The 4,480-nt window shown below is 39.3% G+C and overlaps 1 long non-coding RNA gene across 1 annotated transcript; it reads left to right on the top strand.

The window, feature by feature from the left end:
• Positions 1-1,725: 1,725 nt before the first annotated feature.
• Positions 1,726-2,954, top strand: LOC128296434 (uncharacterized). The gene is made up of 2 exons (XR_008287052.1): positions 1,726-1,842; positions 2,595-2,954. It is a non-coding gene; the product is annotated as an uncharacterized LOC128296434 (long non-coding RNA).
• The last annotated feature ends 1,526 nt before the right edge of the window (positions 2,955-4,480 follow it).

Below are 4,480 nucleotides of genomic sequence, written 5' to 3'. Positions count from 1 at the left end.
ACATTCCCATTTCAAGCCATAGCCACATCATGACACCAAATATATACATACAAACCACAATTAGTCTAAGTTCATGCTTCCTTTTTCGAGCCATTTTAGCATGGCCGTACATATATACATCACAACATATTTAACAAACAAGGGTAGTCCTATACATGCCATTTCAAGTTCAACCAAAATTTATACCAAAATGGAGGCTTGATAGTGTGGATGACTTGACTTCAACGATCCCAAATCTGATTGCTTGAGCGAAATCTAGAAAACCGAGAGCCAAAGCAACGGGTAAGCATTTTATGCTTAGTAAGTCTCAAGGAATATAATCAACTCTAATTACAGCAATACATTCACATAGCCAAATGCATCATTTCATTTATACACATTCTTACTTCACACTTCATCATTATATAATTTCACAAAGTATCAATGTGACATCCCAAAATTGACCCTAGTCGGGATGTGGTTTCGGGACCACAAAACTGAGGCATAAAAATAATTTATAATTTATTTTGATGCCTATAATATGTGTTAATTCATGTGTGACATTTTGATGTTTCGATTTAGAGTTATAAATGTGAATTTCACTAGAAAGGGCCTAGTAGTAAACATTGAAAGTATGATGGGGAAATGTGGGATGACTAGTTTATAATGCATGCAAAAATAAGGATTTGCATGTCAAATTCCCCTAACATGAAGTGGCCGGCCATGACAAGGAATCATGGGCTAAACATGTCATGAAACATGTTTTGTTGGTGCACTAGGGAGAAACAATAAACAAATGAGTATGGGTAATAAAGAAAGAAAAAAAAAATGTGTGTGTGTGAGTGAAACCCCCCTTGCCGTGCATTGTGGAAGAGAAAAGAAAATTTTGTTCATCCATTTTCTCTTCTTTGGCCGAAAATACTAAGGAAAAGGGAGGATTTTTGCTTCATGCTTGGTTTAGAAGAGAACTAGAAGGAGATTTGGCTATACTTGCATCAAGATTAAGGTATGTTTGAGGTTGTGTCATGAGATTCATGCTTGTTTTGGTTGCTAACTTGATGTGCATGTTAGCCATGGTTCAAATCCTTGTTATGCCATGGAAATGGTATTTGGCCAAGGTGGATTTTGTGTTAATGCCATTGCATGTTAAATATGAAGCTTGTTAATGGTGTATGTGTTGGGGATTGATGGCTCTTGGACTTTCTTTTTAGTATTTTTGAGTGAGACATTAAGTTCTTTGCTTAATCATGACCAAAATGATGGTGTTGTGATGTATTCGGTCATGGTATATCCACAAGTATGATTCATGCATGTTGCATGGTAGGTAAGATTTGAGCTTTGAATATGTGTTTGCACATGATGAATTGGTATGACATATATACTATTTCAAGGTATATATTTGCTTGGGATGATGTTTTCGGTTATGTAGTACATGAGAGATGTGTATTGAGCTACAATATGTAATGCGTTAGTTAGTAAAATGCATGCTGTTTTTGTGTGGTATTAAGTGCATAATCGGCCTCAACATGGACATGCATATTCGCCACATGAGGGAAATTGGTGTGCATGCATTCGGTTAGAGGCAAGCATATTGATGCCTATTCTTGGCTTAGAAAATTCGCTAAGAGGAATACTAACTAAGGTGTTGAGTTAGATTCATGATTTTGTACATATGCGACTTTGATGCCTAATGAGTAGATATTTATATATTGGCTAGGCATCTTGAATTCCTCTTCCGATGCTCAAATGATAAAACCAATTTATTTGTTAAATTTAGCTCAAGAAGCTAGAGGTGGAGAATCAAGCAAAGGCAAAGGAAAGATAATCGAGTAGTCGATTGGAAATCGTTTCATCCAATATAAGGTAAGTCATTAAGCATATATTTGGTGTTGATGTAAATGACCATAATATATACACAATTGTGTTTAAATGAATTGATGTGTAAATGGGAATGTATGTGTATGGAATGATGCCATTGTTGAATGTATAAAGGCAGCAAAATGCATAAGGTATTGGTCTCGGCACTAAGTGTGCGGGTATAAATGGACACGGTGACAAGATTGGCACTAAGTGTGCGGGTTTAAAATTGTACAGCACTAAGTGTGCGAGTTTGATTACATAGCACTAAGTGTGCGAGCTGAAAATTATATAGCACTAAGTGTGCGAGCTGAAAATATATAGCACTAAGTGTGCGGATTCACTATATGCTCTTGTATTACAATTGGCACTGAGTGTGCGACATTATCGAGTTAATCCGGACAGCGGATCGGGTAAGTACCTCGAGCTCATGATGAATAGAAAATACGTCCATGCTTGGGGTTGAATTGGTAAGCCTTAAATCTATGTGATGATTGAAATCGTATGGTTGTGCTGGAAAATGAGTTAATGTGTAAAAATGCTTGATTATCTTGTTGTGTAGAATATGAAATGTGGATGTATGACTTGATGCGAGATTGGACCGAAAGGTCCGAGGTATTATGGTATAGATTCGATATGGATGAGTACCTAGCCTCGTTTCTTTGTACATGTTGTAGTGACTTTATTAGTGGATTGATAAATGCTTATGACTTACTGAGTTGTAAACTCACTCAGTGTTTTCTTGTCACCCATTTTAGGTCACTGGGACTCGTACTGTTGTGTGCTCGGAACCGTCGTTGAAGTCATCACACCGGCTGAAATCTTGTGGTATTGTTTTCGTTGTTGAAGAACATTTGGCATGTATAGGCTATTATATTTTGTCGAATTGTGGGTTGTAAACTTTAAGCCATGTGAAAATGGCCTATGTGGTCGTCGAGTGGGATGCTAGAACCTATAGCCACGAGTATTAGAAACTCTAATTTTGATAAGGTGGCCACAATTTGTGTCATGTATGATGGATGATTAAGGCCAAGGAAAGATTCATGAAATTGGCATAGTCTACTGCAGTAACTGTCGCGGACAGCAGCAGTGAGATGAGATTGAAAAATCACTAAAAATAGTAGAAGTAGAATTAAATAGTGGGTAAATTATGAAATTGAACCTTGATGAATCTATTTTCATATGGATGAAACGAAACGACCATATGAGCAGTATACTGAGAAATATTAAAGTTCTCGTGAGACAGGGCCAGAACGGTTTCTGGGTCCCCTGACGCGACTTTGAAAATTTACCATAAATTATCCAGAAAGAATTAGGAGTCATTCCTTATATGTACGGATTCCATTTTGAGTCTAGTTTCATTAGAAACAAACAGCACCAGTATTAAAGCCCTGTACAGAGAGATATTCAAGTTGTAACGCGCAAAGGTCAGAGCAGTCGATCCCTGTAACATGGGTGACTTTAACTAATAAACTGTACCAATTGGCCCGACCAAAAATTCTAGAAATAAATCCATGGATGGGTATATGAGTCTAAATTCAGGGAAAATTTACGAAACCAGTTTCCGAGTTTTGAAACTCGAGATATGATTTTTAAGGCGACGGGGACGCAGTTTTCCAGCCTGACTGGTAATGTCAAATTGGTTGGTATCTTGAGAGGGTTTGGCGTTAACCCTCGTGTCCGACACGGCGTCGCCACGAGTTAGGGTGTTACAATTTTATTGGTATCAGAGCTATGGTTTAGTCGGTTCTAGGACTACCATAGCGCGTGTGAGTCTAGCTATACATGCCAAATTGTTAGTGCTGAATAATGTGATGACTTCTGACGGTTGAAATTTTTATTTTAAATAGCAATGGAACCCGGGATAGAGAGACCCTTGGCGGATGACGTTGAAGGTGTAGCGGCTGCTCCGCACAAGGGACACCGCTGTTGAGCCTCGATCATCCGCGAATAATCAAAATGAAGGGGCGAAACAAGCCTTCTTCACCATGATGAATGAGTGGGTCGCGCAATATGCCCGAACCGACCCGGCTGTCCAACCATTTCCGAATTTAAATACTCCACCCCAAGAGCCCGTAATGCCATCAGTTACTGATCCCGTGAGGCTGAGTAAACCACCGTGGACTTGATTAGGAAGCGTGGGGCGAGGAGTTTAAGGCCATAGTTACCGGCGATGCCGAAGGGCCGAAGTTCGCTTGATAACACCATTAGAGTGTTTGATGAATTGTCATGCACACCGATGAATGTCTTAAGTGTGCTATATCTTTGTTGCGAGACTCACCTACTATTGGTGGAGGACCTTGATTTCCATAGTCCCAAAGGAACAAGTTACTTGGGATTTCTTTCAAACGAATTTCGGAAGAAATATATTAGTCAACGGTTCATTGATCGAGCGTAAGGAGTTCTTGGAACTCAAGCAAGGCCGTATGATCAGATGTCGAATCTGAACATGAGTTCGTAAGACTTAATCGGTAGGCTCGGGAGTGTGTGGCTGATGAGGTTGCGATGTGCAAAAGATTTGAAGAAGGATTGAATGAAGAGTTAAAGTTACTAGTGGGAATTTTGGAGATAAAGGAGTTCGTGACACTAGTCTAACGAGCACTGCAAGGCGGAAGAACTTGGGAAGGAGAAGAAGAAGGCTGAA

The sequence above is a fragment of the Gossypium arboreum genome, chromosome 8, assembly GCF_025698485.1.
Source record: "Gossypium arboreum isolate Shixiya-1 chromosome 8, ASM2569848v2, whole genome shotgun sequence".
NCBI classification, from domain to species: domain Eukaryota; kingdom Viridiplantae; phylum Streptophyta; class Magnoliopsida; order Malvales; family Malvaceae; genus Gossypium; species Gossypium arboreum.
Note: the sequence above shows the minus strand (reverse complement) of the source record. Positions and strands in the feature narration are given on the sequence as shown.